Source organism: Nuphar pumila, chromosome 9 (assembly GCF_984573655.1).
Source record: "Nuphar pumila chromosome 9, dmNupPumi1.hap1.1, whole genome shotgun sequence".
Classification (NCBI taxonomy): domain Eukaryota; kingdom Viridiplantae; phylum Streptophyta; class Magnoliopsida; order Nymphaeales; family Nymphaeaceae; genus Nuphar; species Nuphar pumila.
The window spans coordinates 13,007,779-13,031,343 of record NC_143257.1 but is presented as its reverse complement, the minus strand read 5'-3'; positions in this window follow the sequence as shown (position 1 = coordinate 13,031,343).

Below are 23,565 nucleotides of genomic sequence, written 5' to 3'. Positions count from 1 at the left end.
CCTAGGGACAAAACGGGAAATTTTAAAACTTTGAAAATTTTAGGGTGTTTACAGATGCCCTTCTTTGCTGCTAAGCCGGTTGAAAGTCGAGCTTAGTAGCAAAGAAAAACACACCAAATTTTAGAATGCCTTAGTCAGAAAAGCTGAACTTTGTGTGGAAGAACTGTTTTGTGAAAATGATTCTCAAGTTTAGCACCTTATTCTGAATGGCTTGAAAAAAAATGAAATCCTCGAGAGGGAAATACTTGGATAAAAGGAAATGAGAAAATCGTGATGGGACCTTTTTGGATGAAGATCCCAAAAATTGTGATAAAGGGAGATTTTGAAGAAGTCTCATGGCTGAGACGAAATAAGATTTTTGGAAAGATTTAGGTTTAGCCCTTGACCTGGATGGGACAAAAATATCTTGAAAAGCTGAGATTCAGGTTTAACCTTTACCTGAATGAGAAAGAAATACCTCAAAAAATGCGGTTCAGGTTTAACCCTTACCTGAATGGGAAAGAAATACCTCAAAAAATGAGGTTCAGGTTTAACCCTTACCTGAATGGGAAGAAATACCTCAAAAATTAAGGTTCAGGTTTATCCCTTAACCTGAGGGGAAAATGAAATACCTCTAAAAATGAGGTTCAGGTTTATCCCTTAACCTGAGGGGGAAATGAAAATTGATGTTGCCGGAGCAAACTTGAAAATGAATGAGGCAACTCTTTCTAAAGATGTAAACCATGCTTGAGTATTTATTTCATTTTTGAATAGCCAAAAAATTTTGCCAATAAGATAAAATTGTGGATGATTCAAATGTTTGAAAATGTGCACGTATGTGCAAAAGATATTCCCTCTTTTATCTAGAGTATTTCCTCCAACGAGGTTAACTCCATGGATTTAAGAGTCAAATTCAAATTTTAACGCTGATGATTTTCTTCAAGGAAGCTATCCATTTCCTTGATATGAAAAGAGAATAAATATTCTCAATTTCATAAAAACAAGTAGTGAAAAGATATTGATAAAATAATTTTGCATGAGAAAAAATGATTCTTTGCAATTTTGGCAATTTGATATCTGAGATATACTTTTTTGCACTTTATGAGACATAAAAATGAATTCTTTTGTTGGGGTTTGGCAAGAATTTCATCACATCAACCTTCAACTTGGAGATGCTTTGATTTTTCCTAGAAGAACACTTCATACTCCTTCAACTTGGAGATAATCAGGGTCTTCCTTGTCCCCAGAAATTGATAAAAATGTCTCTTTTGGTTGAAATCTTTTGATAGTATGAATCAAATATCTTTTAGGGCTGGTCGTGAGGTTCATCGCATCGACCTTCAACTTGGTGATGATCTGAACTTTCCCTGGAAGGATACGTCACACACTCTTTCAACTTGGAGATGATTCAAACCTTCTTTATCCTTAGGGGTCTAACTCGTAAATCAATCTTCAACTTGACGATAATTGAGAGAGCCCTTTTGCAGATAATCAATTATACTTGCTTTACTGACAACTTTGAATGAATTTTTTATTGCTCAGAATATTTCTACTACTTTCTTGTCAGAAGAATCATTTTTTAGAAATGCACCATAGCTATGATCAATATCAATTCGCTTCTGGCTTTTCAAAATCATTGAACATTTCTTTACTAATCATATCAAGGATATTTCTTTTATCCTTTTGGTTGATCAACAGGGAAAATGTTTGAATTTTGCTCTTTTTTGCAGCAAGATCCACCTTTTAGGAAAGAATACTAGAGATAATCTGAGGTGATTCTTTTATGCAGTAAAATATTGGAATCAACAAATATTTTTAGCAAATTGGCAAAATGTTCGAGAATCCTTTGTGAAACAATTACTCAATATCAATTTTGATGGGACCTTGGGTTGAAAATTAGATTTTGGAAATCCCGACCGGTAAAACTGGATTTTGATAATTTCGACCAGTGAAATTACTGAATTTTGAAATCCCAACCAGTTATAGAAACTGGATTTTGGTAATTTCGACCAGTAAAAATACTAGATTTTGGTAATCCCGTCCGATCTTGTAGAAGTGAGGTCCTTGCCACCGAACTACTGCTGTGACGTTCTCTGTTGGCTGGGCTTCCTTCAACTTCAGCATATCCAAACTGTCACTCAAATTGATCTCATCAATTTCCCAGATGCTCGGGATGTCGGCAGTGAAAGTAGGACGAGGAATCATGGGTTGTGAGAGTCTCTCTTCTGGATCTTCCCCAAAGAATGTGGTGATCATACCTCCTTTCGACTACTTGAAGCACTGGTGAAGGGTAGAAGGAACAACATTGGCGTTATGAATCCAAGTACGTCCCAAAAGAAGATTGTATGTGGGCGGTACGTTCACCACATGGAACAGAACGGTATGCACCAAATAGTTGATGAAAATTTCAAGGAAGACCTTCCCCTTGGCTGTCTGCCCATGATTATCGAAGCCGTAGATCGTAATGGGATCCAGGACATATTCCTCCTCTTTAAGGCCCAAGGCCTTAGCTGTCATCTCTGGACAGATGTTGAGGCTGCTGCCTCCGTCAACAAGCACATGAGGGACAGTCATGCCCCTGGTTCGCACCACTATATATAGAGCATTATTGTAGAATGTATGAGGTTTTGGAAAATCCTCATCTGAGAAGGTAATTGGTGAGTTGCTCATGGCCTGGTTAACAATCTGCGCCATGTCCTGTGGGGTTGTGCTTGGCTTGAATTTGACTTTCCTTAACAAATCATCTAGCACTTGCTGGTGTTCAGGAGAAGCATGGGTCAAGTCCAGGATGGAGATGTTTGACAATGCCGTGATAGGCTTCTGAACTGACTCAGCACCTTTGCCCTTCTTGGAAGCTAACTTAATGAAGCACTTTGGTAACCCGTGAGTCTGCTTGGTAATCCTGACCTGGTAAATGCTAGATTTTGGTAATCCCAACCAGTGAAAACTGGATTTTGGTAATCCCAACAAGTGGAAACTGGATTTTTGATAATCCCGACCAGTGAAATCTGGATTTTGGTAATCCCGAGCAGTGAAAACTGGATTTTGGTAATCCACACTAGTGAAAAATGGATTTTTGATAATCCTAACAAGCGAAAACTGGTCCTGACCAGGTAAAAGCTGGATTTTGGTAATCCCGACCAATGAAAATACTGGATTTTAGAATCTCGACTAGTTGTAGAAACTGGATTTTTAAATCCCGACCAGTTATAAAAACTGGATTTTAAAATCCCGACTAGTGAAAACACTAGATTTTAAAATCTCCACCAGTTATAAAAACTGGATTTTAAAATCCCGACTAGTGAAAACACTTAATTTTAAAATCCCGACTAGTTGTAGAAACTGGATTTTGAAATCTCGATAAGTGAAAAGACTGGATTTTGAAATCCCGACCAGTTGTAGAAACTGGATTTTGAAATCTCGATAAGTGAAAAGACTAGATTTTGAAATTTCGACCAGTTGTAGAAACTGGATTTTGAAATCTCGACCAGTGAAAATACTGTATTTTGGTAATCCTAACTAGTGAAAATACAAGATTTTGAAATCCCGACTAGTGAAAACACTTGATTTTGAAATCTCGACCAGTTGTAAAAATTGGATTTTGGTAATCCCGACTAGTAAAAAACACTGGATTTTGGTAATCCCGACTAGTGAAAACACTAATTTTTGAAATCCCGACCAGTTGTATAAACTGGATTTTGAAATCCTGAATAGTTAAAATACTGGATTTTGAAATCTTGACAAATTCTATAAACTGTATTTTGAAATCCCGACCAATTGTAGAAACTCGATTTTGAAATTTTGACCAGTAAAACTGGATTTTGATAATTCCGATTAGTGAAAATATTAGATTTTGAAATCCCGACCAGTTATAGAAACTGGATTTTGAAATTCTGACAAGTTATAGAAACTGAATTTTGAAATCTCGAGCACTGAAAACACTGAATTTTGGTAATCCCGACCAGTGAAAATACTAGATTTTGGTAATCCCGACTAGTGAAAATACTTGATTTTGGAATCCCGACCAGTTGTATAAACTGGATTTTAAAATCCTGACCAGTGAAAATACTGGATTTTGAAATGCGGACTAGTTGTATAAACTAGATTTTGAAATCTTGACCAGTTGTAGAAACTGAAATTTGAAATTTTGACCAGTAAATCTAGATTTTGATAATTCTAACTAGTGAACCCTTACAGGAGGAGGGTTTGGGGGCTCCTCCCAGCGTGGGTATCATCATTCAACTAAATGAGTTGTGGATCCTGATTCAAAGTTTTTACCCTTACAGGAGAGGGGTCTGGGGGCTCCTCCCAGCGTGGGTAGCATCATTCAACTTGAAGAGTTGTGGATCCTGATTCAGAGTTTTTACCTTTACAGAAGAGGGGTCTGAGGGCTCCTCCCAGCGTGGGTAGCATCATTCAACTTGATGAGTTGTGGAGCTTGATTCAAATCATGTTATTGATTCAAATCATGTTATTGTCGGGGCAGTAAAGGATCCATGATAAAATCATGTTATTGCATCTCTCTCATGCAGCTACCATAGATGAAAGAGAGTCAAAGTTTGTAAGCGGACCCATCTATGAAGCCTACCTTATTTTTGCATAAAATAGCTCGACACCACATCCAATAATTGTCTCCATTATTGAGTGGCTGTGAGACATGGGAAGCTCCCAGGTTATCAGAGTGGTAGAGAAAATAAGATTGACCATTGTCTCGAGGTTGGTCATTGACCCATTGACAGAGTTGATGTCATTCTCATTAGGGTGGTTGCCATCGGAAACAATGGAAAAGGATTTCAATTCTTCCTACTTTGACATAGAGCCAAAAATGGTAAAACTTGTAAACTTTCTCATTCAAGGATTGAGGATATACATTTTACAATTTAAAAAAATCTCAAGATAACTTATAGCAACATTTTACAAATTTAAGGCATGTTTTAATGTATATTTATTTTAATTACTTCTATATATATAAACTTGCCTTTACTTTTAATTAAGTAAATATTTGGATCACTCCTATTTTAACTTATAATGAAGAAGAAAAGATTAGTGAGAAGTGGTGACGAAAGTGATGGTAGATTATGCTGGTGGTTGTGGTAAAGATGGTGACGGTAGATTATGGTGGAGGTTGTGGTAATGATGGTGATGGTGATGGTTATAAAGGCAGTGATGGCAATGGTAGAGGTGTTGGTGGTAATGATGGTGGTAATGGTGACGATGGTTGTGTTATGGTTGGGAAGTGGTGGTTGTAATGGTGAAATTGATGGGGATGATGAAGGTGAAATCGAAGAAAATTAGTAGTAAAGAAAAAAAAAAGTAAATCTCTCCTTATCTTTTATAAGGTAAAATTTATAAAAAACCAATAAAATAGAAGTAAAATATCCAAACACAAAAGCATATTATTTAAAATAAATATAAATAGCAAGAAGTAATTTATAAAGTGATCCAAACATGGGTTTAAAATTACCCCAACATTTTAAAAATTTACAATTACCGCAGTTTACTATAGCAACTTCTAATATGAAATGGTCCCATATCTACCAAGTAGGGCAGGGAGGGCCTTTCCCATCTTATAAAATGAGGTGAGGGCCATCCCTCTCATTACTCTACCTGACTTGTTCTTTTCAAGGGTGAGTAGAAGTCAATGTTTCCGGACTTACCACATTTGATGGTGTTGCCTGCTATATTTTTAATATTTCACAAAAAAATCATGACACATTCAGTTTAAACAACACTTTGAATATCTTGCCAAAAATATTAGTATTTTGTGACATTTATATCGCATTTTTTGCAAGATATTCAAAATATTGGTGATATTTGTTACTATGTGTATCCTATCTTAATTAAAAACTTTGTAATACACCAAACTACTAAAAAAAACAAAATGCTAACAAAATAATTTAACTTACAGAAATGACCTTCAAAATGATGTACATTTCTTATTTATATATTTAATATAGTATTATATAATATTAATGAAAATTTTTCAAAAACATACTGAACATCAGATATAGTTAAAAATGCAACTAAGTTTTCAATATTGCTAAAAGCACATTTAAATATTGTCAAGGTTAATTAAGAAAACATAAGGTTTACTTCCATCAAAGTTGTAAATAAGTGCTACAATTACCAAAATTTAGGCGTGTTTTAGATATTTTCAAAACTTCAGGTCTGTTTTTAAAAAAAAATCTGACCAAAAAATATTGCTTTGAATGCGTTGGTTTTAGATTTTCGACCTTTCACTGGTTGCATGGCCTCTCTCTCTCTCTCTCTCTCTCTCTATATATATATATATATATATATATATATATATATATATATATATATATATATATATGAGCCTTAAATTTTCAAATTTCTTACCGTATTATATGGTAGTAAACAAGTTTTGAGCATTAATGTAGTAGGTTTCTTAACTCGGAAAAAATCAATGGATCACAAAGCACCAAAATTTTTATGACTTGAAAAATCTTATTTTAATGTCTGAAAAACATGTTTGCTCTCAAACAAACTATGTCGAGTACATTTATAAGGTCTCATTAAGAAATGCAACTGACAAATCTGATTTATAGTAGGTGAGAGAGAGAGAGAGAGAGAGAAAAGTTGGTAGCTGGACACACATTAGCTGGGCAAGGGATGTCACTCATGCTGGCCATTGGATCTTCTTTAGATCCAACGGCCAGTGCTCAGGGTATTTAAATACCTATTACCCCATTTGTCACCCTAACCTGCTCCTTGTTTCGTATTTCATTCCCTTTCTCTCATTCTACCTGACCACCGCCAACTCCTGGACCTTCACCACCGCCCGCCACAATCGTCCTCGCAATGGGACCCCAGGAGCCTCTCACTCTCCATCGCTCTGCAGGATCGAGGGGAACAAACGCTACCAGAAGCAGGTTATATGTTACCCCCCGAAACAGGGCATCTCATGCTCGGGGGTCCCAAAAAGCACCACGTATTTAAGCATGTGTGTCTCGTATCCCCATGTTTGTCAGCATTAATTAGCGTTGGAGTTTGATGCGATTGCAAAGACTTAAGTACCCTCTCCTCCATTGGTGCAAAAAAAAATGACGATTCTAGAAAAGGAGTGGTTGTAAAGACTTAAGTGCCCCGAAGATGATTATTTAAGACCCAGTCTCTGCACTGCAGGATTATCCGAGAAAGAAATCTCCCCTGGAGAAGGCCATGAACATCAACCCTCTCACTCTCTCTCTCCCTTCTCTTTTTGCTTCTGTGCACATCCAACAGAAGATCCTGCATTGCTCCATCAAGCACTGACTCACCTGCACATTGACTGTTGTGGAGCCTGATTCAGAGTTTTTACCCTTACAAGAGGAGGGTTTGGGGGCTCCTCCCAGCGTGGGTAGCATCATTCAACTAAATGAGTTGTGGATCCTGATTCAGAGTTTTTACCCTTAGAAGAGAGGGGTCTGAGGGCTCCTCCCAGCATGAGTAGCATCATTCAACTTGAAGAGTTGTGGAGCCTGATTCAGAGTTTTTACCCTTACAAAAGAGGGGTCTAAGGGCTCCTCCCAGTGTGGGTATTATCATTCAACTTGATGAGTTGTGGAGCTTGATTCAGAGTTTTTGTCTTTACAGGAGGAGGGTTTGGGGGCTCCTCTTAGCATGGATAGCATCATTCAACTTGATGAGTTGTGGAGCCTGATTCAAAGTTTTTTCCCTTACAGAAGGGGGGTTCGGGGGCTCCTCACAGCGTCGGTAGCATCGTTCAACTTGATGAGTTTTGGAGCCTCATTCATAGTTTTTGCCCTTACAGGAGGGGGTTTGGGGGCTCCTCCCAGTGTGGATAGCATCATTTAACTTGATGAGTTGTCGGGTCTTCCTACAGCGATTTGTAGTATTTTCGAGTCTTCGACGAGCCCAACAACGATTTATAGTGTTATTTGGCCTTTCAACAACGATTTGTAGTATTGTTAGGCCTTCTTACAACGATTTGTAGTGTTTTCGGGTCTCTAACAAGCCTGACAATGACTTATAGTGTTATTCGGTCTTCCAACAGCAATTTGTAGTGTCTTCTGCAAATCACTATAATGATTTATAGTATTTTTGGGTCTCCATCGAGCCTCACAGTGATTTATAGTGTTGTTGGATCTCACTATAGCGATTTGTAGTGTCTTCCGCAAATCACTATAGCGATTTGTAGTGTTATTCAGTAAGCAAATCGTTGTAAATCGCTACTCAAATTAGGATCAACTTATCAAGGCCATATCTCCCTAACCGGAGGTCATATTTCAAATCTGTAAAAAGTGGTGTCTTTGTTATTGAATCTAGTTTATTCCTGTAAATTGTCAGCAATTTCTATGGTCATTTTATTTCTTATTTTAACTAAAAACTAAACCTCTATTATTCTGTATTGTGCAACCCAAAAACACTACAAATCGCTATAGTGATTTGCTGAAGACACTACAAATCATTGTTAAAAAGACCGGATAATACTATAAATCGTTGTGGGGCTTGTTGGAGACCTGAAAATACTACAAATCGTTGTACGAAGGCTCATCAATACTATAAATCGCTGTTGGAAGACCGGATAATACTATAAATCATTGTTGGGCTCGTTGGAGACTTGAAAACACTACAAATCGCTGTAGTTAGACCTAACAATACTATAAATTGCTATTGAAAGACTGGATAACACTATAAATCGTTATGGGACTTGTTGGAGACCCGAAAACACAACAAATCATTGTAGGAAGGCCCGACAATAGTATAAATCGTTGTTGGAAGGCCGAATAACACTATAAATCATTGTTGGGCTCGTTGGAGATCCAAAAACACTAGAAATCATTGTAGGAAGACCCGACAATACTAAAAATCATTGTTGAAAGATCGGACAACACTATAAATCGATGTGGGGCTCGTTGGAGACCCGATAACACTAAAAATTGTTGTAGGGGAGTCATTAAAAAAATTGTGAGAAAGAAACAGAAATAGAAAAATAGAAAATCGTGGGAAGGGGTGTTACGAAAACCTTGAGCAAGAAATAATCGAAAGAAACATGAGCCCCACGATTAAACAAAATGCTTTATTGCTCTTTTTCGATAGTTAAAAGAGAGAAAGAAAATAAAAAAATTATACAGGGTCCCCAAAAAAATTGGTTCGGGGGTGCAGCCCCCCGAGACCCCCGCCAGGCACAGCCCCCCCTGGACCTCTGCCCACGTAGCGGGACCCGCACCAGAAGGGAGCCTCCGTACCCCCTCCTATAAGGACAAAAACTCTAAATCAGGCTCCACAACTCATCAAGTTGAATGATGCTACCCACGCTGGGAGGAGCCCCCAAACCCTCTCTTATAAGGGCAAAAACTATAAATCAGGCTCCACAACTCATCAAGTTGAACGATGCTACAGTCAGTGTGCAGGTCAGTCGGTGTTTGATGGAGCAATGTAGGATTGTCTGCTAGATGTGCACAGAAGTAGAAAGAGAAGGGAGAGAGAGTGTGAGGGTTGATGTTCATGGCCTTCTCCCGGGGGAACTCTTTACCTCCCTTGATTTCTTCTCTAGAGAGAGAGAGGGTTTTACAGTGTTTTACGGAGAAGGAAGAAGAAGAAGATGACGATGAAAAGTTCAAACAGATATTTTTGATGGCTCAGGTTCGTTTCGTCGGATCACCATCGGATCGCCGGCTCACCATCGTTTCGCCGGATCACCATCTGTGAAACGATTAAGGTTCGTTTCGCTATGTAGACTTTGAAGAGTCAACATCATCCTTGACTTTCTTGATAGAGGACATGTTTGTCCTTTTTTTGAACCGTTTGTTTTTTCTTTTTTGAATGAGGGGCATTTTTGTCATTTTCTCAAACCATCGTTTTATGAGAAGAATAGCAAGAAAGGGTATTTAAGTCTTGCCAATTCATCATGTTCTCCATTAGTGTTTGAAACCAAGAGTGGGCTTGAAACTAGTAGAGTCGGTGCATGAGGGATGCTGGACCCTCTTAATCTTTGGGGCCATGTGGATCTTGTATTTACAATTACTTTTGTCATGTTCAAAGCATGAATAACAGTATGTTTGAGTATCTATGTTTACACAAACCAATATAATAATTTAAAGATTCAAAATCATAAGTTTATTTCAGTCTCAAGATATAAAGCATTGAAATAATAAAAATTTGTAAAGCAATTAATATGTAACTCAACACATATTACAATTCTAAGAAACTTTAACCAAGCCTAGCAATATAATCATCTATTGTATAATACCTTTAAACAATATAAAATGTTCAAGAGCAGACAATTTATATATATATATATATATATATATATATATCATATTCTAACAAAAGAATAAGATTAAAGTCAAAGTCATGTGCTTACACACAATAGAGAAACATACCTCTATACGAGCACTGAACCTTGTTGGCCATTATGACCTCTTTCTCGGAGCCACACTTTTCCTCGAAGCCCCACTCTCCTCTACATATAGGTCTTGGGAAGGAGGAACCTTCTATGCACTCTCATCCACTTTCGGGCTTAAACTCTCTTTCACTATGCTCCCCACTCTTGTATCCTTCTGAGAATGAGGAATCTCTTATGCACTCTGCAACCTCACTCTTATCTACTTTTGGACCCTTACTCTCCTCCACTCTACTCCCCAACCTTGCATCCTCTTAGAGAGGAGGAACCTCTTGGAGAGGAGAAACTTCTTGTGCACTCTACGGCCTAACCTTACTCTCATCTACTATAGGATCCTTACTCTCCTCCACTCTGTTCCCCACCCTCGCATCCTTTTGGGGGGAAGGAACCACTAGTGCACTCTGTAACCTAGCCTCACTCTCATTCACTGTAGGGTCCTTACTCTCCTTCACTCTGCTCTACAACCTTGTATCCTTCTAGGGAGGAGGAACCTCTTGTGCACTCTGTATCCTAGCCTCACTCTCACCCAATATTTTGGCAACAATATTGTCAACCATTTTTTATGCTTCAACTGCATCTTTAGTCCATTCTAAAACATGTACCAACATAATTAAAACATGATTATGTTGTTTAGTGCTTTTATAAACCATTAATTTATATAAGCATGTACTAACATAATTAACTGGAATTTGTATCATCTTGTAAAAAATGTTACACACACAACCCAAATTTCTGCAAACATTCATTGATTACAAACATAAAAATCTATGTTCATGGTTTACATAGTTCCTATACTAAAACATAACAATTATGCTTGCATGCTAATTGATAAAAAAAACTCTTAATATTCTAACCAAAATATAACCACACAATATTCTTGGATTCATGTCTAATGTTAATTAGAAAAAAATAGAAAAACTTGAAATTCAACAAACATAAAAATTTATGCATTGATGTTAATAAAAAAACTTTAATATTATAACCAAAATCAAATCACACAATATCCATCGATTTGTGCTTAATGGTAATTAAAAAATATACAAAAAAAAACATTAGAACCATAAACTAACCATTTATTTCATTCTAAAAATACCACATCAAAACCCTAAATTCGGAAAAATGACCTTACCAAAAAAACACTACATCAAAACCTTAGAAACATTTATGAAACTATTAAAACCGTACCAGAAAAATGACTTTATTGGAAAAACTCAAAGGATTCTACCGGTTGGGGACCACAAAATGAAGTGCAGACAATTGTCAATCAAGTGTCGTCGAAAGTAGCCATCACTGAAAATAGTCCTCAAAAATTTTGTCAGAGAGAAAGAGGTTAAGGCACCACCATTTGGGGACCACAAGAAGCCTTAGATTATACATAAATAGGGTTTGAGGACCATCGGTTTGCGCAGTTTGCTTATATATATACTAAAATGGAATATTGCATGCTATAACAAAATTGTGCATCTCTTTAAGTCAACATGCAAAAATGTTGACGAATTTCAGAGAAAATGTTTTAAGAAAAGAAACAATGCACTTAATGCTTGCGGAATTCTCATAAAGAAAATGAATTTCACACCAACTCCTGTAATATTTAGAAATTTCCATAAACATTCATCATTAATACGCTGATTATTTGTAATCTATTGACAATGATAATTGTCATTGTTAATATTTTGATTATTTGCAATCTATTAATGATGATAATTATCATCATAGAAATGATGATTATTTATGAGTCATTGATTTTTAAGCCTTAAAATATCCTTCTTGTACATCATAATCGGATGATTCAAGAGTCTATTTCTATAAAACCATGCATCTAGATTGCATCCATATGAAGAAATTTTAGAAAAAAAACTATAAAAATCTCGGTGCATGCTTACATATTTGATTGGTTTACATATTTTACTTACCCTATATCAAAGGAAATTGAAATTTGTAAACTAGTATAAACAGAGCTTTTCATAGGTTTTTTACAAATCTAACCCTACAGATACATTCTTCATGGTCTGTTTGCTTGGAGTCAACTATTGGATCATTATAATCATATCAAAAAATGCGATTTTTTATGCTTGCATATTTAAAAAAAAAATTAGTCATTGGTTTTCAAGCCTTAAAATATCCTTCTTATCCATCATAATCAGATGATCTAAGAGTTTGTTTCAATAAAACCATGCATCTAGATCGCATTTATATTATGAAATTTTAGAAAAAAATAAAAAACTCTATAAAAATCTTAGTGCATACCAATTTGCATATTTTAGTTACCCTGGATCAAGAGGAATTTGATGCAAAGCATCTAGAGATTCAGAGTGCAGAAGCGGAGTTGGATCCAAATCCAACTCTCTAGACCCGATCCGGAAATCGCTACCCAAGGTGATCCATACGCTTGCAGGATGTTCCTTGTCCTAGTAGATCTTCCATTTAGTCGATGCTCGACGTACTCCTTCTTTAATTGTTTCAATTCCATTGCATCTTCATGGAATCATATTTTTGGATATTATATAGACAATATTTATTTCATATAATATTTATTTTTTTTAAGAACTAGATTCTACAGATTCGGATAGTTCTGGTGCCCTGTACGATTCTTTTGTGGCACTAGAGGGTGTATGGGGAATGCAGATAGTTTTTATTTTTTCGCATTTGCATTTTTCTAATGCATTTTTTTACAGAATCCAGTTCACTGCATGTTTTAGATCTAGATCAAGATCTATTTCCAAAAGAGGCCCTAGTTGGCACCATTTTTGAAATGGATCATCTTGGGCCTCATTCAAAATCCATCCTTGACTAGTCCAAGTCAAATATGGTTGTTGGTCCCTTAATAGCCTTAGCCAAAAATAGTCCAGTCCAAATCGTTTCTTAGAGCATGGCTTGGGAAGGCCATTTTCCTCTTTAATGTGGCTCTTTCCCATACTCCAGGGCCATTATGAGTGGAGGTCAACCAAGGGGGAGGGGTCTGCTTCTTCATTTCAAAATTTTGGCTGTGTGGTTTATGCTAGAGAAGAGACTATCTTGGTGTGAAAGAAGAATCAAATTTTATTTTGGCATGGAAGGTGCTCTTGAGAAGATCACTCTCGGCGTGTGGCTGATTAAGCATTTTGTTCAAGAGGGTTGATCTTCAAAGAGGGTGTTCGATCTGTTGTTCATGAATCTCCATTTGATGTCGGTTGCTTCCCAACGACATCCCATTATTAACATCTTCCAGATAAAATCATTGGTTTCATTTTTGTTATACTATATTGATATTTTCCTGTGATTTTCTTGAAGATTACTGTTTGAAAGTTGCAAGTAAACCATTTGTTGTTTGATTGGAATGAATGCTTGAAGTATTTTCACTAAGAAGTGATTCTATTATTCACAAAATATCTAGTTTTTTTGGTTATTATACAACTCAGATTTTTTGTCAAAACCTGGATTCTCGAATTATGAGTTCTCAAAAATGACTCCAAAGAAATGATCATATCAACCTCGATACTAGTCAAATTCTGGCGTTATTTAGCTTATAAAAAATCTAAGACGATTATCTACAACTTTGTAGTTGAAGCCATTTCATGAATTGGCCGTTTGAGTCCCTGAAAAATGTTATCAAAGTCTTGGTCTGACAGGAATCCATTGTCACCAGTTTGGTTCAGAACACTCCTAGTGGTGTTCAGTATTTTTCAATTATCTGAAGATTTTTTGAATGAAAATTGGTTTTGTTTGATTTTGTGGAAAGCTAGAACCTAGATCTAAAACTTTCATGTTTTGAGTTTTAACTGAATCTCCATTTAAGTGCCTTGAAAATAAATATTAATCTCTCTGCTGCTGTCGAATATTTTAAGTTTTAATTCATTTGATAATATCTCATACTATTTCCAGAATTCAAAAATTCGTAGAGCCTTGTAGAAAACTCAGAAAATTTTGAATCTTGGTTCGTTGGAAAGATTTGGATCTTACCTTCGATTTCTTAGCTGGTGGTTTTCACAAACTTTTCTATCTATAGGGTCAAAAACCCCTCTGAGTAGACTGCCTACGGAGTCCAAAAATCTATCATAGGCTTGTTTGTCAGTCCTAGTCTCGAGTCTATGGAACAAACACCTCTATTCCGAATCTAGTGATTTTGGATTCACTGAAAAGGCATGCCAATTGTGCAAAACTTTCTTTTGGACCTCCTTTGTCAAAATAGAGTGCATGGGTCCCAAAAAACCTATTTCCTTGAGTCATATTCGGTATCATTTTTGTGAAAAGCTTCCATGCGTGTCAAGATCTATTTGGACCTTGGATCGTGGATCGATGTTCACTGAGTCAACATCATTTCGGTATCAGAGCTAGGGTTGCCAAATTTTTCAATCCGATACGATTCCTGATGTTGTGGGTGTCCAAATTTTTTTAAGTATCATTCACCATGGCGGGTCGAATGGGAGGTTGAGGTCCAAATAACTTTAATAGAGAAAACGATGAACATGATCATCGTTATGAGGTTTGAGATTTGCAAAGACAACTTGCCAAGACTAATCACAGTTGAAGATTTAACTCGTCAAATGGCCGAGAATATTAAAGTTCACGATCGGTGAGCTGAGCGGAGTTCACATAGTTCTCAAGGAACTTGTGACACACATTCATATGATTCTGATGAAGACTTCGAGTCACATCGACGAAGTCCAGAGAGAAGAGACAACCTACAGCCTAGGAGACCCCATTGGGATTTGAGCTTGCATTTTGATACCATGGAATTCAAGAGAATTGGAACTCTTGAAGAATTCCTAGATTGGATTAGCGAAGTCTACAAAGTCCTCAAATTTAAGGAAGTCCCTGAGGATCATCGTGTGAGATTAATCTCCATCAAATTAAAGGGTCGAGTTGCAGCCTGGTGGCGACAGCTCAAGTAAACGCACAGACATCAGGGTTGTGCCCCGATTGAGCGTTGGGAGCACGTGGAGCAGAAACTCCGTGCTCAATTCCTTCCTTTAAACTATTACTAAGAACTTTATTAGAAATACCAAAGCCTTAAACAAGGGACTCGTTCGGTGGACCACTACATTGAAAATTTTCATGATCTTGTTGCACAGAACAACATCCGTGAAAGTGAAGAACAACTCGTATTGAAGTACATTGGAGGACTGAACTTCCAATTACAAGACATGCTTAACTTTGTGGAGTGTTGGACTGTGTCTGAAGCACATCAAAAGGCATGCCAATGGAAAAGGTCTACCTAGAGGAAGACCTTAGCTAGGCATGGTCCTGTGACTAGACCAACAATGCGGGTCCCAGCAATCCCCACTATGAAAGCTATCCCACCCTACCGTCACCCTAATACGTCAAACCCACCTAGGGTTACGATCTAGAATGGTCCGATAGAAAATCAAACGAGGACGTCTAGTTTGAGTACCCCCATCAAGTGATATACTTATGAAAAATCTGGTCACAAGTCCACTGAATGTCGTGGCAAAGCCTTATTCGTTGAAGGAATTCATGAAGAAGAGGATGCTCAATTCAATCATGAGTTTAATCCCATTTATGATCCTGAGATTGAATCTTTTGAAAAAGAACCAGAAGAGGAATTTGTGGATGAGGAAGTGTTGCTACCTGATAGAGGTGAGGCACTCATCACTAGGAGGATTTGTTTAGTCCCACAACAAGAAATGAATGATCGATGGCTAAGAACTCATATCTTCGAGTCTACGTGTACCATCAATGGAAAAGTATGCAGATTCATCATAGACTCCAGTTGTTATGAGAATGTGATTTCGGTCAAAGCCATGACCAAGTTAGGTTTGAGTTATAAGACTCATCCTCGTCCTTATCAGATGTCTTGGATCCAAAAGAGCGTTAATGTCTGTGTCGATCGACAATGCTTGGTCAAATTCTTCATTGAAAGCATTTATTTCGATCAAGTCTGATGCGATGTGCTTCCCATGGATATGAGTCATATCATTCTCAAATGACCATGGTTGTATGATCATTTTGTTATCCATAATGGTCGATCTAACTCATATTCGTTCACATTTGAAGAACAAAAGATTCATTTGAAGTCGTCCAAGGATTTACCACCTTTGTCTTTATCATCTTCATCTCGTACTCCTTCTACCACCCAAATTTCTCACACCACTTCATCCAAACATGCTCCTTCGAAAGTCAAGCTTTCGAGTGCTTTTATTGTCAGACATGAGCTTCAAGAGTCTCTAAGTCAATCTAACATGTGTTATTTCCCGTTCTCAGTTGATTCTGATTTATTATATGGTGAGTCAAAGTCTGACACCATAGATTCTAGAGTCACACCCCTATTAGAAGAGTTTCGTAAAGTCTTTCCCGATCAATTACCTCCTCTACGGAAAGTCCAACTCCACATCGATTTATATCCTGGCACAGTATTGCCACATACCCCGCATTATTGCATGAGTCCTATGGAGTATGAAGAACTTCATAGACAGGTTGAAGAATTATTGACTAAGGGTTACATTTGTGAAAGTCTCAGTCCATGTGCAGTTCCTGCCCTTCTTGTGCTCAAGAAGAATAGAACATGACGGATATGCATTGATAGCCGAGCTATCAATAAAATAACCATCAAGTATAGGTTTCTCGTTCCAAGATTGGACGATCTGTTGGACCAACTGACTGGTTTAAAAATATTTTCCAAGTTAGATCTGCGTAGCAGATATCATCAGTTACACTTTAGACCTAACGATGAATGAAAAACCACATTCAAAACTCGTGATGGTCTCCATGAATGGATCGTAATGCCATTTGGTCTATTCAATGCTCCATTTACCTTTATGAGAATCATGAATCAAATTTTTTGACCTTACATCGATAAATTCCTGGTCGTTTATTTTTATGGCATTCTCATATATAGTCAAACCGAGCTTGAGCATCTTGAACACTTACGTTTAGTGTTTGATATCCTCAAAAAGGAACAATTTTATGCTTCTATAGATAAGTGTGTCTTCTAAGCCACTGAAGTTTTGTTTCTCGGTTATGTGGTTTCGACGATGAGTATATTCGTTGATCCTTCAAAGGTCGAGTCGATTCAAGATTGGCCGGTGCCAAACTCCATTATTGTCGTTCGTAGTTTCCATGGGTTAGTGTTATTCTATAGGAGATTCATCATGTATTTTAGCAGTATCGCTGCTCCATTGACTGATTGTATTAAAGGAAAGGCCTTTCAATGGAATTTCGAAACTCAACAATCATTTGAGCGTTTGAAATCCTATCTTTGTTCAACGTCTGTGTTAGTTTTACCCAAATTTGAACTTGCCTTTGAATTATCATGTGACGTATCTAGAGTAGGAATCGGTGTTGTGTTGAGTTAGGAAGGTAAGCCTGTTGTGTACTTTAGTGAGAAGTTGAATGAAGCCAAGTTGAAATATAGCACCTACGATAAGGAATTCTATGTTATCGTAAGAGCGTTAATGCACTGGAGGCATTATTTGGTGCATCGAGAATTTATCCTCCATACTGACCATGAGGCTCTCAAATATATCAACGGTCAACATAAGTTAAATGCTCATAGAGCCAAATGAGTAGAGTACCTGCACAAATTCACATTTGTTTTGAAACATAAGGCAAGAAAGGATAATGTTGTTGTTGATGCTTTAAGCAAAAAGAGCATTCTTCTGTCTACTATGAAGTTATTCGTTTGGGGTTTTGAAGAATTCACATCATTTTATAAATCAGATAGTTATTTCTCAAAAGTTATTAATGAAGTGAATAGCCAACCTCATGACAATTTCTCCCTGGTTGATGGATTTGTATTTAAAAGCAATTTTCTTTGTATCACAAACTGTTCCCCGAGACAGCGTTTGATTTTTTTAAGCTAATTTGGGTGTTTATTGTTGAGAATTCTAGGAAAAATCCTTAATTTTTTAAAGCTATTTTGGGTGTTTATTGTTGAGAATTCTTGAAAAAGTAGGCATTTTATTGTTTGTAGAAACAAATTGCAATTTCATCTAGTTTGTCCATGTGTTTGGGTTTTTCTCTTCTAATATGAGTGCCTCGTTATATAGATGTTCTCGTTTTGGGGTTACTTCTATAAAATTGAAAATGACTTGATGATAAACATGTTTGTCTGTATTGCCGGTTGTTTGTAATGAATTATGCTATTTGAGAGATGGTAGTTAGAAAGAAGATGCCAAGTCCAACTGATTGAAAAATACCAGTTCTCAAACACATATAGGAATTGTCAATTCTCAATACAACCAAATCTTGGATTTGGCATTTAACTACAAATTATAAGCACTCAAATAAAGCATAAGTTCCCATAAACAACTTGATTATCACAAGGAGATTAATATCTATTCTCTTTAATAACAAGTTAACTTTTTAAAAAAAAACAATCCCAAAAGTAGTGAAACTGGTGGAATATAGACTTTTGTGGTTTGATTCTATCAATTTTCATTCACCCCCTCCTACATTTTTCTTCTATTGTTTCATGTTAGATGTGCTTATTTATTATAAAATGTTAATCTTTCTTTGCTCTGAGGCTTGAAACTGGTAACTTCATTCATTTGTTTGATGCTTGTGTACTAGTTAGGGGTCACATGATGGATAAGAGCTAAATTTTTGTAGAGATAGATATGAGCTTGAATATATAAACAGAGTTCGGTCATTTTGTAACCTATCTCATAATCTCATGGATGGGCATGGTAGGATCAAGTGTTTATGCATGAAATGCAAAAACAAATTATAACTGAAAGTAAATATGTTAGACACTCATTTGATTCAGCATGAGTTTTATTAAGACTACACAAATTAGATATATCACAATGAAGTAGAGGCACTGAGAGTTGGGTGTGAGTATAACGAAATGATGATGTTTTCAAGGGTGGTATGGATATTGATGGTGATATGGATGAATTGTTGGATGGTGTTTATTTGAAGACACACATGTCTTCTAACCAAGGCCAATCTTCTACTACACTAGGTGCAACAAACAATGCTAATGAAGAGAGATTGTTTGAGAAATTAGGAGACTTGTCTTGGTATGAACTTTATGCAAGATGTAAGAATTACTCAGAACTTTCTTTCATCATTAGGCTACTTAATAATTAGAGTAACAATTCATTTGATATATTGATTGACTTGTTAAGGGATGTGTTTCTTGAATGGATCGGCTTGCCAAAGTCATTTTACAAAGCAAATTGGTATAAAAAAGACGTGTTTTAGCTACGAGAAAATACATGCTTGCAAGAATAATTATGTGTTGTTTTGGAAGAAAAATGCTAATGTCGATGAATGCTCGAAGTACCACACTGAAAGATGGTACTATAAAGAACGTTGTGACGGTAAACATACCTTAAAAGGTTTTGCGATACTTTTCAATTAAGCTTAAGTTGAGACAATTATTTTTGTCAAAAGATACTGCAAGGTTAATAAGGTGGCACAAAAAAAAATGTGTAGATGATGGGATTCACCTAAGGCATCCAGTTGATTCTATTGTATGAAAAGAGTTTTTTAAAGAACATAGCACTTTTGTAGCAAATCCCTACAATGTATGACTTAGCTTGGCAAGTGATGACTTCAACCCATTCAAAACTATGAGCATGTCATATAGCATGTGGCCTATAGTGTTAATTTCATATAATTGGCCCCTCTAGAGGTGTATGGAATCACCATTCATGATGTTGTTCATGCTTATTCCAAGACCTAGGGCACCTAACAATGAAATATATGTCTATTTATGGCCACTCATTAAAGATATGAAAGAATTATGGTACCACCGCTTGCATATATATAATGCATCCACAGATCAGACAATTTAGTTGCATGGACCGCTCTTATGGACCATAAATGATTTTTCTACATATACGAACCTATCTGAGTGGTCTACTAACGGTAAACTTGTGTGTCTCACGTGTAACAAGAATACATAATACAAATGACTCAAGTTTGACAAAGAGGCATGCTACATGAGATATCGACGATACTTATCTCAAGATAATCTATGGTGAAGGCAAAAGAATTTATTTGATGGCACTATCGAGAGTAGGATAGCACCAAAATAATTATTTGGAGATGAGGCGTTAATTATGCAGTTAGTGCAACTTTTATATAGGCATGTACAATTCTGTTGGATGTATCCATTTAAACGATATCTTGAAAAACTTAAGCATTTTGTAAGGAACAAAGCATGTCCATAAGGATCAATTGTAGAAGCATATATCTCAGATGGATGGTTGACTTTTTTTTTCTATGTATCTCTGTGAAATTGAAATAAGATATAATCATGAAGAGCGTAACTATGATAGTTTGCCGGTTGAAAACCCTATAGGCTTATCTATTTTCTCTCAACGAGCTCATGGGTTAAAAGCCTCCAAGTTTATACAACTAGATGATTGTGCGTTGTTTCTCTAACTAGGGCTCAATGGTATGTACTAGATAATTGTGCAAAAATTTGGGATTATATTAAGTATGTTTTTTTCATGATCTTCCTTAAGTGAAGTAGCATATATAGTTTGATTGTTTTCTATATCTCATCCATTTTTAATGCAGTGAGGAGATTGCAAGTGAGAGCTCTGCTATAGATGTTGAACGTAAGCATCAAGAGGAGTTTAAAGCTTGGTTTAAGGTTCACATATGTTAGACAAAAAGACGAGGGATTAGTCAACAAGTATGTGCTCTTGCATATGCCCCTGATCGTGAGGTCTTTAAGTTCTCGAGTTATATCGTGAACGTGAATATGGTTCATACAAAGGATTGTGAAAAATATTGTTGTTGACAAAACAATGGTGTTTTTGTTCCATGCGAAAATGATGCAGCCACCATTGACTATTATGGTATTCTGACAAATGTTTATGTTTTCGCTATACAGGGGGACACAATATTTTTGTTCAAATGTGATTGGTTCGACACTTCATGTCGTACAGGAATACATGATGCTTACTTTAAAAGTGTGAATCTATCTTGGACATGGTATGATAATCAATCATTTATTTTAGCCTGTCAAGCTACACAGTGCTAATAACAAATTGGGCAGCGGTTGACATGTGATGCAAAAACTGTCTCCAAGACAAAAAAATGATGTTTCTGTCATAGTAAGTTAACACAAAGAAGATGAATTGATAGAAGAGTACACCGAGGATGGTCATGATATTGAATTTGATGATGAAGATGCTAATTCGTTAAATATTCAATATGACGACAAAGAGTCACCATTACATAGAGATGACATTGATCTTGTTGAAGTATAGATTAACCCGATAGATACTCATCATGAACTGAAAATAGAGGAAGATTGGACCGATGATGATACATCTTTCGATGGTCAAGAAGAAGGCGTATTTAGGATTGTGGGGACATACTTTGATGATGTGGATAAGGATTTCATTGATTTAAGTGCAGACTTTACCGATGATCTGGATTGATGGGGCATGCATACCTTCTCACAGAAATGACATGTTCTCTTCATATACTTTGTAACTGATGTCTAGTATCATCTATATTCAGTTACATGCTCTTTGGTGTCTGTTTAATGTTTATATATTATGCTTTTGTTACTCTTGTTTTGACTTTATTATGGCTCTTTAGTTTTACTGTATCATGTTTGCTAGTTATATAATTGCAGATTTTGCTTGTGTTTTTTAATTAAGATTTCCAGTCAAACTTGGAGTTGTAAGTCAAAGCTAATTTTAGTGTTTAGTTTATAGTGTCAGATTCTCATTATTAGCACAAATGTACATCAACTTTCTATACATTTAACTTTAGAGTAGTGTTTCTACCTTTAAGAGCCAATTAGGTGAATTATGCTTAATCATGTCTTTATTGAGTTGTTATGTTATTTGTTTGAATTATTGTCAAGCTCGTTTAAATAGTTTTGAGATTGAAAATATTAGTTTCATTTAAATGTAATCATTCAGACAAACTGTTATTTTGCTTATCTAATGTCATTTTTTTTAATAAGAAATAGATGACAGAAAGGTGAGGACGATTTGCGTGAGGTTCACAGAGTAGGGCGGCTATCACGAGTACTCTGGCACCTCTTGTCACGCGTCTTGGAAACAATGTGCAAGGTTGGGGGACATTAGCATCTTCCATTGATGAGTCAGACGACGATCTTCCCCCAGAGGCACCATCCCCAACCATAGTGCATCGAGTAGTGTTGTATGTAAGTGGTCATTTCATGTTAATTATATTTCTTTTTTCATATGCGTCACCTTGATTCAATCTATTTTAACTATATGTACTTGTCTGTGCAGCCATGACACATATAAGGGCACCTTGAGGCAAGAACAAGTGCACGAGGTTTGCACTGTTTAGGCAAAAATGCCTTATCTCACTTAGTATCCCAAATGGATCACAGGCAGTGGAGTACCCAAACGCTTCTATATTTGTGGGGTGAGTGACATACGTTATGCACCAGCGTGCACAACTTTATCATGTATCTTGGAAGAATGTACCTGAAGCACACAAAAAAGAGTTACAGGACTTTATAGTAGTAAGTATCATGTTGTATTGTAGTATTTGTCTTTTCTATTTTAACAAAGTATCAAATTTATGACATGCCATCAAGATTGCATCTAATTTAAGAAATTACTTTGCTATTGACCTAACAAATTCTTCAGCTTGAAACTAATTAAGCAAGCCTCATACTATTATCTAAGGCAACATAGAAACAGAATTTTGCTAATCCTTAAAACTAAAGCCATATGCTATGCAATTGCCTAAATATCAACTAAAAACCGTTCCCCTAAACCTGATTTAGCAAACCCAAACCCTAGATCAGTAAAGGTTTAGGGATTTTGGGTTTGCTAGATCAGTTAGTGTTTAAGGAGAGAGACAGGCAGAGGGAGGAATAGACACACCTAAGGCTGCGATTCCAGTTATGGTTCGAAATTATAGCGAGGGAGAGAGTAGTTGGTGCTTGTTTTGCTTTAACGAGAGCCCAAAATGAGAGGGAGAACGAGAGGCGATGGTTCGAGCTTCCGACAATGGTTTAAGGGGTGGAGGAAAGCGCTGGTGTCGATGATCAAGCTCAAACGATCGACAGTTGAGCTTTTTTGATCTTGCAATGAAATAGAGAGGTAGTGCATGTTCCCCTCAAGCCTGCAGAGAAGGAGAAGAAGAGGCCTCTGAGGTCCCGTTGCGAGGACGATTGCAGTGGCCGATGGTCGGAGGTCTAGGGGTTGGCGGTGGTCAGTGGTCCAATGAGAAAGAGAGGCAAGAGATATAGAGAGGGAATGGAATATGAAACAGAGTAGGTTAGGGTGAGAAATCAGGTAACATGTATTTAAATACCTTGA